The 14417-nt window shown below is 40.5% G+C and overlaps 3 non-coding genes across 3 annotated transcripts; 1 reads left to right on the top strand and 2 right to left on the bottom strand.

Moving 5' to 3' along the window:
• Positions 1–1916: 1916 nt before the first annotated feature.
• On the bottom strand, positions 1917–1988 carry TRNAA-AGC (transfer RNA alanine (anticodon AGC)). The gene has a single exon. It is a non-coding gene; the product is annotated as a tRNA-Ala (tRNA).
• Positions 1989–7961: 5973 nt separating this feature from the next.
• TRNAS-GCU (transfer RNA serine (anticodon GCU)) lies at positions 7962–8043 on the top strand. Its single transcript has one exon. It is a non-coding gene; the product is annotated as a tRNA-Ser (tRNA).
• Positions 8044–12096: 4053 nt separating this feature from the next.
• On the bottom strand, positions 12097–12168 carry TRNAQ-UUG (transfer RNA glutamine (anticodon UUG)). The gene has a single exon. It is a non-coding gene; the product is annotated as a tRNA-Gln (tRNA).
• Between the last annotated feature and the right edge of the window lie 2249 nt (positions 12169–14417).

The raw sequence follows: 14417 nt of genomic DNA on the forward strand, positions 1-14417 counted from the left end.
ATATGTTGCATTTGTCTATTATTCTCCTTACATGTCATTTAATCTGTATCAGTTCCACCTCCCTTTATCCCCCATGCCATTTCTTTCTTGAGGGTCAGTTTGTCCAGGAGAATGTCCCACATTCTGGATTTGACTGATTGCATTTTTGTGATGTTATTAAATATATTCCTATATTCCCAATATTTACTGTAAACAGATGGTTCCATCTATTAGACTAGACAAAGGACTAATTTTTTAATAAAAGTATTTCATTGGTGGTCCCGGGCATGTTCTATTTCATTGTGTCAAGAGGCACATGTTTTGTAGCAGTCTCACTTTTAGAGAGGAATTGATCGGGTATGTCAGCCCGCTCCATCTGTTCTAGAGCTCCCCCATCCAATTTCACCTCATGGTTGTAGCAACCACTGATGATTGTGACCAGGATGCATTATAGCAATATCAGTTGCAAAATGGTGACTCTATTTTATCGTTCCTCCTGCATGTATTAGCTGTCATTCTTCTAAAGAAAAAAAATTTTCCTCATCAACTGTATGTTTATCGTGACATACATTCCGTATGAGAGGTAGTATAAGTACTTGATTCTTTTCCTTCATTTGTCAGCTTTCAAAATAATGAATCAATAACCAAAACCCTCCAAAGTCTGGATGTAGGAAGACTTGTGTGTGTGTGTGTGTGTGTGTGTGTGTGTGTGTGTGTTAATTTTACAACCAGGTTCTTTACTAAATTGTCCATTTGTAGTAGCTTTTCTGTTCTGAGGAGTAGCTTCTAGATATATAACCCTACCAAGATATATAGAGAGAGCTTTATCCCTTCCTATCCACTACCTACTCCTCTAATTACTTTTTCATGCTAAATTCCTTGATTAGTACCTCCATTATAGCATTAAAATAGTAACAATAGTGGATATCCTTATCTTGTCATGAAGAAATTAAATCTCTGTGACCACAGATATACTTAAAGTGACTTAAATAGGTGGTACAGATGATAAAAACTTACTAAAAATATATATTGTACAGAATTATTTTCCAGAATAAAAACTAATTCCTAGAAATCAATACGTTTTAAAGGGACAACTTATTTTTTTATTTTTATTTTTTACAACTTATTTTTTTTTTTCCCTCTCATATTATGAAACCAATGTTTCAGACTAGGTGGGCCTAAGCAAATCAGCTTTGATTTTTAGATTGGTTAAGACATATTGTTATTGTGGGATACTTGTTTGTGTTGGCAAAGTGGAAGTGGTCGTTCACTCAGATTTATTTCTGAAATGAGCCCATGTCATTTATTTTGATTGAAATTTTATTGAACAGGAGATATTTAGATGCTTGATATCTCACACTCCCAATAAGTTATCTCAGCAAAGCGGCAATGGTCTGGATTCACTGAAGCAGCCAGTCTTCGTTCACTCTGTATCATTCAGTTTAGACTTGGAAGGCATCACGTACAGTGACAGACAGTGCTTTATTGTTTCTCTGTGCATAGAACCTTGCGGTTATGACTGGAGCCCACTGCTTCCATATCTGGTGATTTAACAAAACAAAGTATGGGGTGGTCGGACGCTCATAAGGAAGAAATCATAAGATATTTTTCTGCTATTCCACCTCCAGTTTGGTTTTTGCTCTAAGAACTCTTCAGAATTCAGAAGAAAGTGAATGAAACCGAGAGTCTGTTGTTTTCTGTTTTCTTCTTTTCTGTTTTTAACTTGGCATCCAAAGAAATCGGGCCAATTATCTTTCAAAAACGCTTGTCACGTAGGATTTAGGACATTCCTGGTGGTGGCACCGCTCTCGCGGCGAAACTGGGTACTACAAAGGCAGTACAGGTAGGCAGAAAATTGAATGCAAGAAGACACCAGGTTTAAAGGGAGAGATGAAAGGAAAAGTGGTTTGATCACAAATACATCCTCTTAAAACTGGTGGAGGTGCCGGGGATTGAACCCGGGACCTCGTACATGCTAAGCACGCGCTCTACCACTGAGCTACACCCCCAACTACAAATAGTTTTCTTCGGATTCCTTTCGTGATTTATAATCATTATTTCTTTGCTTCTCAAAGATTTAGTGAATTGCAGAGGAAACGTGAATGTAAAATTCTCCATTTGCGAAACAGACTGAGCAGCGGCCTCATAAGAAAGCAACAGAATGAGACTCCAAAGGAAGGAGGCTGAAAAGAGGCAATCTGTTGTCTCGACAATCTGTTGTCTCTCACTCTCTCCAGCCTCCCTCCATTCCTGCCCTTTCCACATGTAAGGCTTCAGGAGGCCGAAGCAGGAAGCTGGGCAGCCGGGGTACCCACTGAGGAGGTGGCGTTGGGAAGGGAGCAGAGGTGGAGTCAAAGCGGGTCCGCGCCTGCAGAGCTCCAGTTCCCGCGTCCAGCACCAACTCCCTTGGAACAAAGACCCTCAAATCATCTCCATTTCCGGAAGCCAGAAAAATCCACTGACTGTTTCGTGGTGATGGCAGGGAACAATCCAGCGAGCTCACGATGTCCTGGACCGTAGGCGCCCAGATCGTCCAATTTAGCAACACTTACCTCCGGCAAAACCCTGGAGTCCCCTTGCCTTGAGGAGCTAGTCGAGGGTGGGCTGGGCTGGGCTGGGATGTTATTTAGATAAAAGATGAGCAGGCAAGGCAGGACTGGCTTCTGCTTCTCCATGACCAATCCCTTGGGAACCAGGGAGCTATGAAGAATTATTCGTACCTCGGAAGGTTTGGGAAGGGGGGAAGCTTCCTAAACTTTAAAGAGTTGGCCCGGGCCCAATTCACATGCATTGATTTCTCCAGCACGTCCAGCGCAGTGTCTCTTTTTCTCCCTCTGAATTTCAAACTTATTAAAATTTTGAAAAAAATAAAAATATTACCCCAAATAACTATATACCTTTTACCCAGACTTAGCTATTGTTAATATTTTACCCCATGTCCTCCCTCTCTCTCCCATGTGAGAGTAAGCTGCAGTATATCATGTTCACTTACCCTTAAATACTTTACTACATAACCACTGTACAATCATGAACTTCAGTGAATTTAACATTAAATAAATAGCTGTATTTAATCTACAGTCTGCATTCCAATTTGACCAATTACCCCCTAGAGTGCAGGATCTAGTCTAGTGTCAGGTATTGTATTTAGATGACATGCCTTTAGTTTTCTTTAATCTGGGACATTTCCTCAGCCTTTCTTTTTTTTTCATGACATTAATGTTCCATTTCAATAATAGCGTATTTTTTCTTTTATTTTTAAAAGTAGAATGTCTTTCATTTTGGTTTTTGACTGATGTTTTCTCCTGATTAGATTCAGACTATGCATTCCCCAGTGGATTACTACATAGATAATGCTGTGTGCTTCTCAAAGTATCATACCTGGAGACAGGTAAGGACTATCTGTCACTCACTGGTGAGGTTAATTTTGATCCCTGCTTTGTAGGACAGTGATTTCAGACTGCAAATATCCTGTTCCTCATCAAAATCTCCCCCAAGATTTAACATGCACAGTATGAGCAAATCTTTATTATGATTGTTACAGAATAATGATTTTCCAACTCCAGTCCTTCCACCATATTTACAGTCAGTGCTTGGCATGTTACTAAACAATCATTTGTATGGATTTCTAGTTTTTTGATGCTTTATAATTGATTATGATACTTAACTACTTTGGTGCACAAATCGTCCCAGATTTGGCCACTGGGAGTCCCTTCAAACTGGCTTCCTATGTCTGTTTGAAATGTCTCCATCATTTTTTTGAGTCCTTTTTACTTTCTAAGCCACTGTCTTGTTCACACTCTCCTAGACTGAGTCTGTCCTCATGTCCAGTAAATAAACACCCAACACTGGGATTCTGCTCAACAGAAGTGGATGAGGGAGCTGATGATCAGGATGAGAATTTGGGCTGGGGAATTTGTTTTTGTTTTTTTAACTGAGTCCTACCTCCTCTGATATACCCAAAGCAAATAGGGGTGGGGGGGGAATCACAAACATAAACTTGTTGCGTGGAAGAAACTAACAGAGTGTATGATTCCTTTTGTATGAAATTTTAAAACTGCCCAAACTAATGTATGGTAAAAGAAATTAAGTCAGTTCCTGTCTTGTGGGTAGTGGCTAGAAGAGGACAGAAGAAGAGCTTCTGGGATACTGGGAATGTTCTCTTTCTTCATCTGGGTGTTGGTTACACAAATGGGTTCACTGTATGAAAAGTTGCCAAGTATAATTTGTGTACTTTTTCTGTATGTTTGTTATACTTCAATATGAAGTTTTCAAACACAAGAACAGTGTTCAGAGATATGTTATTTCAGTCGCTGGGGGGTTCCGCTTCCTGTTTCTGCCTGGGGTTTATCTCCACAAGAGATTTCCCTTCCACGGTAAAGTGTTTACCAAGGATATCATGATTAACCTTGAAGTAAAAGAAAAGATCAATTCGTTATTGTTTCCTGCACTAAGATATGATGTATAGTGGCTAATACAGAGCATCAAGATGCGCTATCAAAGTCCAACAAGAATCTTTTTATGTGGGAAAATTAAATGAACTAGTTTTTGGTAAGCTTTTATCTTCAGAGTACTAGAGAATTGTATGTGACCTGAATCCCCTGATTTAGTGTTTTTACACTTAAGTGGGAGCTCTCTTTTTTCTCTTTCTGTTTTTTTTTGTTTTTGTTTTTTGTTTGTTGTTGTTGTTTTTGTTTTTCCATTTTTTTCTTAGGCAGACAAGGCAATGAGAAGTGATATCTGGATCGTTTTATTTCCCCTCGTAAAATACTCTCAACTCCAATGGTGGAGTCTTGCCTCTGTCCCTCCAACTTGCAGCTCCTTCTGGAGATGCCCAAAAATCCTCAAGATCAGTACTGACAGGGCCAGATTTCAGGTCCATACTCTGCACAGAGCAATGCTCTATAGCATATATTTCTTCTTCTTCAATTTATACTCATTTTAACATCTCCTCAGAAAGTTTTTAAAAGGTTTTAAGAAACCACAAAAGAGGCCTAAGGAGCAAATTAGCAAGATCCCTTTACCCTCCCCAAAGGTCATGCTGGGCAATTCTGCTTTCTGAATGAGAAAGTCCAGTGAAACCTAATGTGAGACAGACATTTTTTCAGGAGCAAACACCACTTGGATTTTGCAATAGAGAACATGGGCCTAGGGAGAAAGGGGAAACAGTATTATCTATTTGTTTACAGAGCCTTGCAACCTGCCAGATTTGGGGGTTGAAATGGCCTTGGAGATGTCTCAGGTGCCTGGGTTGGATATATTATTTTATCTCTCTAAATCTCAGTTTCTTCACATGTAAACTGAAAATGATAATACCTATATTTCATGACTGTTGTGAGGTTTAAAGAAGAAATGTACAAAACTTTTATTCACTGGGACCTAGAACAGAGTGTGCTTTTACTATTTGGTGGCTATTCTTATTGTTGTTGGTATTAAACTGGAACTTCTCAGCCTGGAGTAATCTAGTTGTATCTCTTTGATAACTGCCATCTTCCCCAGCTCAGGAATTCCCCATGTCTTTGGGACTGTATATTATTTACTGGTCATAAGGATCTCTGAATATACAAGGGGAACCACAGGGAAAAATATGACCCCTCTGTGAAATCAATCATATTACAGAAAAATGTTCTTTAAATACTTTTTCTCAGAAAACATGGTCTGGATAACAGGCTCACTGCTGCTAGAGAAAATAAGGATCCAGGTAATTTTTCGATGGGAAAAAATATCTTTTGTTACTTATGGAAGTAGAAATTTCCAAAACCTACTTTAGGTTAAATTGTTCTTTATGGATTTTTGGCAGGAGAAGGTAAAGAGCAAAAAGCTATGAGAGTGGAAAAATAGTGTTCAAGAAGGATTGAAAATAAAAACTAGGGATCACACCAAGCCCAAATACTCTGGCTTTTCTGTGGGAGAACTCACACATTAATAATATTTAGAATGAGAAGAGTAGAGAAGAGAAAAGAGGAGGACTAATGACTAGATTGAAGACAAAATTTGATGCTGTGCCTGTTTACAGTAAGCATCGTTGTAAACTTTTCCCTAAATATCTCGGAGATATGCCCAGGAGTTATATCACTGGGTTCAAAAATATATGTACTGTGTAAGCCAAATTACAGGCGTCAAAGATATCTAGGTCCTAAACCCTGGAACCTGTAAATGTTACCTTATTTGGTAAAGGAGAGTGAAGATATGAATAAATCAAAGGTCTTGGTATGGGAAAATTATCCTGGATTATCTGGATGGGCCCTAAATATAATCACAACTGTCTTTATAAGAGGGAAGCAAAGAATAAGAAGGCAATGTGTGGACTGAAGCTAGATGCTACACTGAAGGCTTTGAAGATAGAGGAAGCAGCCACAAGTCAAGTAATGCAAAGAATGCAGCTCTAAAAACTGGAAAATTAAAGGAAATATTCACCAATTATGACTGACTAGAAGCTCTGATGGACCTCCTACTTCCCAAAAATTAGCCCCTAGATAGTGCACTCTTTGTGACATTTCTGGTCTCACAAAGAGTTGGAGAATTCTCTAGGGAGGTCACTCAAAACAAACAAATATGATACTACATGGGACCTAAAGTCATTCAGGAGCACGTGGAGCACAGGTCAGGGTGACTAGTGATAAAGCTCTAGATGTGGGAGCCCTGCCTAGGGTGCCTGGGAGTCAGAGCAGTTGGGAACAAGAACTGCAGGAAGCCGACCTGGATCAGCAGAGGAGCAGGTTATCTTGAAGCCAAACGGCAATAGAAATACAACTGTGGGGATGAACATTTAACATCAGAAGAGCAGAGAGGTGGAGGAACTGAGCCTGGACTTCTCCTTATGGGCCAAAACCTGTAGTGGGAAAGAAGTGGTTCAGGGTATGTTGCATGTTGAAGGTGAATTTATGAAATTCAGTAAAGGAACATGAGAGGGAAAGAAGAGAGTCACTCTTGCCAAAGTTGAGAACCGAAGTAGAGATTTCATAGGAAGGAAGGAGCTACAGGATTTGGGCATGTGAGAGTCTTTTCAAATTTCTGTCCAAAAGTCTGCACTAAATGTAGAAAAGCAGTTGAAGCCTAGTGAGAGACAGGGGTTTATTGATGCTGAGTTTATTTGAAGTTGTCAAGTTCAGCTTCCTCCTGGGGGTGGGGAGGGTGGGGAAGAATGGTGGTGGTGGTGGAATTGTGGAGGCGAGAGGGAAGGAGTGGATATGGAACTGGTGAAGTGGTCTGCCCGAGGTCACACGGTGAGCGGGACAGGACCACCACAGGACCCAGGCGTCCTGGCTCCTGCACTAATGAAGATTTCCGCACCTGGCCCTTCTCGGTGGGGAAGGGCCACCAATCTGCTCTAAGACGCCAATCTGCTCTAGAAACAAAACGGCCCGGTCAGGACGCTTGCGGGTTTTCTGCTGATACTTTTTTTCAACCACGTTTTCACCCGTTGCTGTGCGTCGAAGACTGATGAATCCCAAGCCCCAGAGAAGGTAACAAGACCGAAATGAAGGAGTCTTTCAGCAGTCCAGCATATTTCAGAAGCAAATATAAGAACTACAGAGCCAGATTTTGATGTTTCCTGGTCTCTCCCAGAAAACAGGAATCCCGGGACGTGTTCTAATCAGGACGTAGGGAATTCGGCCCCTCGAATGCAGAGTGCAGCGGCAGAGGCACCCTACTCTCTGGGAGAACACAGGGCAGCTGACTGGAGCCGCGTCAGCAAATCAGGGTTGAAATCCTGGCTATGTTCATTCATTCATGTGTTCAACAAGGACCTATGTATTTAAATACCGACGTGTACTGGTTTTACCTGTTCATTTTATATGTGCCAAGTAATTGAACCACTCTAAGTGTCATTTTCAGTTTTATGGTTGCTGTGAAATGTATATAAAAAATATCTGATTGTGAGGATTGAGTCAGGATTAAACCAGAAAAGAAAGGCAATTAGATATAGTACGACAGAACGGAACTTCAGTAATGAAGGACATGATTTTATCACAGCAATATCAGACGAGGTGGCCGAGTGGTTAAGGCGATGGACTGCTAATCCATTGTGCTCTGCACGCGTGGGTTCAAATCCCACTCTCGTCGTGAGGTTCTCTGGACCTTGGCCTCTTCGGGGCGGCCATTGTGTGAGCAGGGTGTTCTTCACTGACTCACTTCCTACTTGTCATGTGGATAGTGCCTATAAACATCTAATTTAGCAACTTGCCTCAGAACGGGAGGTGTACTTATATTCACAAGGACTTTTTCGAGGAAAAGCGATATAATAAAACATTACCTAGATATACACAACAAATTATTATATGTTGTGTTACACTTGCAGGTTATTTTCAGCCTATTTTTAACTGTACTGCAATTTTCACCAAGTTTGTTAAAGAGACAAAACTGAAAATATATCCCCCATGACATTTCCTGTTAGATCCAAGGATTCCTCCTTTAGCAGAACAGAAGAATGTCAATATTGTGTAGTTTCTGCTGTGATCTCCAACTTGTCAGAACTTTGGGGCAAAATATTTTTATATGTATATAAAATATTTTATAAAATTTAAGTATTTTATACATAAAATATATAGTTTAATTTAAAATTATTAAAATATTTATTAAACTATCCTATATATAAAGCTATACAGAAAACTCTTGCATCCTTTATTTTACAACCAGCTAATTACATTCGCCACAGATAGCCATTGTTATTAATTCCTTCCAGAATCATATTAAGCATATATGAATATATACCACGTGCAATAAATATATCTTTTTATCTCAAAAAGGGGTAACACAAATGATAACATACTATGTATATTGGTCTGTACCTTACCCTTTTCCCCTAAGCAATATATCTTGGAGCACTTTCCATATCATAAAAAAAAGTGACAGTTTATGCTTTTCCAAGGACACATGGTATTCCAACATATGGGTTACTGTATATTATTTAACCAGCCCTCTATTGGACATTTAGGTTTTTCCCCCATCTTTTGCTTTTACAAACTATGCTGCAATGAATAACTTTATACATTTATATATAATATTATACAGAGAGACATTTATGTATAAAGTTATTCATATATATGTAATTTTGAATATGTGCATTTGTAATACTGCAAGATAAATTTCTAAAAAGGAGTTTGCTGTGTTCTAGGATATGTGCATTTGAAATATTCACACCTACTGCCAAACTGCCCTCCAAAGGAATTTTATTAATCTATACTTCCAGCCAGTAATGATTGAGGTCCTTTCTCCCTTCACCCTCCCCACTATGCTATGTTGTCAACTTCGGCTTCTCTGTTATTTTAGTAAGTGATAGTGATACTGCAGTGCAATTTAATTTTCATTTCTTTTACTACAATGAAATATTTGTTACATTTATAAAGATAGAATATTTTTTGCTTTATTTTATTTTATTTTTTAAGGTGAGAGCAGTATTTGAAGTATGATCTCTAGGCTGCTTCAAGTGCTTGTTGTGAATGAAGAATTCTGGGCCTCACTCTTGATCTATTAAATTATGATCTCAGGGAGTGTGCTCTAGAATCTGTAATTCAATAAAACATCCAGATGCTTCTCATGGTGATCTTAAAGCTTTGTGTCTGGCTGAGGTATCTATGTATTACATCAAATCACCCAGAATGCTCTTTATTTCTGTAAATGTTCAGCCCAGGAAAGCTGCTCCTGCCTTCAATTTTACCAGCCACATCCTCATATCTTGGGCAAATTTTGAAATCTGTTTTTATATCCTCAGGAAATTGGCTACCATTAATTCATTCAGTTGTCTACATTGGACACACATTCTCTACATTTATTGCACCCTCAAATCCTGAGTTAGCTCTCTTTTCTGAGAAAGCAATTTTCCCAGGATGTGTCTATCAGTTCTTTGAGGAAACTGTCAAAGAAAAATTGCACCAGATAGAGTCAAACAGACAAGGAAGACTTTAAGACTATTGCAATCAGGAAGATTAAACTCCATTCGGAATACAACAGAGGCAGCTGAGGATTTTTAGCCAAAGGGTCAGAGTAAGGAGTCATTGGGTGGAAATTTACTGAAAGAAACTTGATTAAAATCAAGAGTGAAGGAAGGGGAACTTGAGTGATATCAAGGGTGTTGGGGGGATTCTAGATAAACTGGCTTAGCGGGATTCTTGCCCAAACTGGAATCAACAGGATTCTTTACTAAAACTGGGCTGGGCAGGCCAAAGATGGTTTGTAAGAGGGCTCAGAGGAGCTTGACACAAGTTTGGTCAAGGAGGGAGTCCTTGTTAATATCCACAGGGATTCCTTCAGCTTCCTTAAAGAATGGGGGATCCACAGACCAGGTAAGTTTCCTACAGAAGTGTCCACATGCTCTCCCAGCCTCTCATGTGTCTGTTACTGGTTTTGCCTCCCTATATCAGCTGTTCCTTGGCCTTCTCTCCAGCCCTGGGTCACTTGAGTGCAGGTACCTCCTCCAGCCAGGTATGTTTCATTACTGTAATTTAGAGGCTTGGAATAATGTCTGAGTTACTGAATTTGAGCTAGGACAAATGGGTCCTTGATGCTAAATATGACCATAATGATTATGTTATTAATTCTCCTTCAGTATTTGAGATGAAGTGGTTCTCCCTTTTGTTATGTCATTTCCTAAAGTTCCAGGAGGGTGGTTGGAACTCTGGAGTCTATTTGAGGTTTGGGCTTTGGGTTAGGATGTTAGTGCTGCAGATGTCTGAGAACCACAGGCTGGAGGTGGCATTGGTTAGAGAGAATGCAGTTAGAAACTCCCCACACCAGAAAGGCTATCAGGTCAGTTCAGAAGAGAGAGGATACTTTGGAGGATGCTTTTGATCATACTAGCATCAACAAGGTTGAAAGAAGACAGGACCACACCTGCTAAGGCAACACTCCAAGCAGAAAATGTTATTTCCCGCTGCAATTAGCATCATCACAGACCATCTAAGTAGAGATACAATCAAGTGCTCATAGTGGGAAACAAAAGAATCTGTTTTCATAAACTTAGTAACCTTACTTTGTTACAAAGTCTCTGTGTAACCAATGGTAAATAATAATATGAGTCCATGAAATATTTATAGTTTAGTGAGTTACTGGAATTGGTGAGAGTAGGACTTGATTTACTTTTTGGTTACATATGAGAACATTAAAATGTTGAAGCAAGAAGGAACCTGAAAATAGATCACTGGATTTAAGGGTTGCCTATTATGACATAGAAGAGATTAATTTGTACAGAACGTAGATACCTGTCTCTTCCTAATTTAGTTCCTGTCCAGCTGAAGGAAATCTTTCCTCCCACTCGCCTACGTTTCTCATTCTAATGGCAAATGAGTGGCTATCTAGAACTAACTGGACTGCCTACGTTTGATCAGCTTTGTCTCCAACTTGATCTCTGTCTACACACAGAGTACTTTTTCAGGGGGACATTTCTTGTCCCTGAGCCTCAGCTCCGTAGAACCGTTTCCCAGGTGCTTCGGGTGCAGGTGTTTGGCACTTTCTGAGGAGGTCGCGTTCAGAGGTTCGCTCCATTTCCCGCGGGCCCGAGCGGTAGGAGAGGGGAGACGCGGGGAGAGACGTGAGTTTTTCTGCTTGGACGGCAGGAACTGCGCGCTCCGCGGCTGCAGGCTTTCGAGGAGTTTCCAAGCCGGCTTCGCATTTGGGCTGGGTGATGAGAACGAGAAGAAGGAATGAGAGAAGGCAGAGGAGAGTGAACTGTCTCGGTGAAATGGGAATGGGAAGAGGAGGTGAGAAGTGACCCCGGACGGAGAAAGCGCGCTCCCGGCCGAGGCTCGGCGACTCGGCACGTGGGGTTTTAGGCTTAGGAGCGGGCGCGGCGAGGAGGCCTTGGTACCTTGGAGGTTTTGAGATGCGGTCTCCATCAAGGAATTGCGCTGCTGGAGCTGTTCCGCCCGAGCCCTGAAAAGTTCATGAGGTTGCTGGGAGGCTGACCATTTCTAGTCAGCCTCCTTGCTATTGAACTTTGTGCGGTTGGAAAACTTAATTTTAAAGAATTCGTTAGTTCCCAGGAGAAGTATTCTGTCCTTTTGTTTGAACAGAGTCGTAGAATCCAATACTATTGACACGACCACAAATGTGTAAAGCAGAGGAACGCTTTCTTTCCGGTTCAGATATGATCCCAAGAACTATAAAATGTTCCCCTGAGAGAGGTCCCACCGAGATTCGAACTCGGATTGCTGGATTCAAAGTCCAGAGTGCTGACCATTACACCATGGGACCAACCGAAAAGATAAACCTCCGTCTGTAATCATAGTTAAATATTTCCTTCATAAGCTTTCAATAGCTCTAACCCAGAAGAGTTAGGTCAAGCTTCTGTGAGACCACGCTGATAATGAAATCTGACGCTTTACTGTCGCTGGGGAAGAGGCATTGGGCAAAATATAATTCAGGGCAATCCCGGCACTCTCTTCTGCTTCTGTTGGGAGCATAAATTAATTTTCAGAAGACCATGAGAGGCGGATCCAGATTTTGTGAAGCCTGAAACTTACACAAGTTTCTTAAAAAGGACACAAGGGGGTCCTTTTTAAGAAAAAGAATAGACATTCTCAACAGACACAGCTACTCTAAAGCATATATAACGTATCTGAGGAAAAACTGGAATAAAAAGAGGCCGCAGTCTTAACTAATTTCCATTATAATATACTTTTGCAAGTTTTACAAAAACATATGTTCATACAGGGCGACCACTTCCAGGGCCTTGGAGAGCAGTCTTGACACACTTAGTGAAACTCATGATAAATAACCCTCCAAAGAGCAGTTTGGCAATATCTATCAAAATAATCTCTACTCAGCAATTTTTCTTTAAAAAAGCCATCCTACAGAAATACAAAAAATTAAAAAATTAAAATATATGTCTAAGGATGTTCACTGTGATATTTTGCAATATCAGAAACTTGAAAATATGCCCATCCATTCAACGGAAATAATATACTAAAAAGAATGGGATAGATGTAGGTATCCACATGTTGGTTTGGCAGTTTCTGGAGAGGATTTAATCTAAGTTTAAAACAAATAAACACAACCCAGAAATTTGCTGAATTGTAATATATAGCATGAACTAATTTTTGTAAGTCATAGTTTGTGAGTTTATATATACATTTTAAAATAGCTTAAGAAGCGGAATTGGGAATCAAGGCGCTTCTCACTTTTTGTCGTGTTCACTTTTGTGAGATATAGTTACTTTAGTAATTAAAAGTGAAAAACCTACAAAAAAAAATTAATGCCCTTCAGTAGACGACTTAGAAGTCATGTTTACTCCATGCTGACTGCCTCCTGTGCTCAGTATGGCGGTGATCACAGAATGCAGAAAATGAAAAATGTAGAAGATAGAATCCCTGACTGCAAAGGGTTAACAGTTGGTTAGGGGGAAACCACAAAAGATAAGTGCAACATGTTAATAGTGGCTAGGAAAATGAATGGGGAGCTCCATCTCAGTCCTTTTGATGATCTGATGACTCGTGCACATAGACAAAAATTTTATATACAATTTCACTGGGTTTAGCGACTCACTCAAGACCATTTACAGACCTCAAAGGTAAAACTTTTTGATTTAGAGATCTCTAAAAAAGACCTTCTGATCCTTCAAAGTCTCTTGAATCAGAAATGCCAAAATGTGAGTAATTAACAGGGAACAAAGTAGAAGCAGAGAGAGAATGGGGAAAGGGAGCCATTCAGCAATTCAACAAATATTCCTCAGACATCTATTATTTATTGAGCGCTCTTAACAAGGCTGTGGGGGCAGGCTGGGTGGGGAGGAGGAAGAGGAATTAAGGCTGACACTTGCAATGATTCCTAGGCTTCTAGACCTCCAGCAGAATCCACCCGTGCCACAGCCTTTTCCTCTTGAAACAGCGTTTTCTCTTTGCTTACCTGCATCCACTCTAGCACTGCCTGCTCCGTGCATCTTCGAATACCTTGCCTGGCAGAGCACACTGCCGTGAAGGAGCATGAGCCAGGTGGGAATTTCCTGGTTGCCCACCTGTAATGACTTGTTAGACTCTGAAAACACGTCCAGATTTTCCTTGTTAGGTTTCTGGGGCCAGTTTCACAGGACTGTTTACAGCATGGCTCACAGGAATAGCTACTCCTGTCGTTAGGCGGGGAAGCTCACTATATGGATCTTGATTTTTCCCATCTATAAAATGGAAAGAAGGAACTAGATCTTACATTTCTTTTTTCGAGTCTGATTTACGGTGAATGGGAAAGGAGACAGTGGCCCAAATCTAACGAGAAAAGGCCGGTTGAAGCCTACAAATTCGCTGACTTGGCATTCGCTCAGGGATGCTCTTCTACGTCTGTTTTAGGACGCGGCGGCGAGTACTGCGGGTCTGAGTGCAGCGACGGCTTATCACCGTGACAAAAAAAACAACAACCCAGAGTAGCCTCTACACTAGCGCTACTCACACCGTGAAACTCTTTTCACCCGGGAACTGGGTAACTCGGGAGTTAAGTCTCTGTACAGTTTACAG

This window comes from Lipotes vexillifer, unplaced genomic scaffold (genome assembly GCF_000442215.2).
Source record: "Lipotes vexillifer unplaced genomic scaffold, Lipotes_vexillifer_v1.1 scaffold657, whole genome shotgun sequence".
In the NCBI taxonomy this organism is placed as follows: Eukaryota; Metazoa; Chordata; class Mammalia; order Artiodactyla; family Lipotidae; genus Lipotes; species Lipotes vexillifer.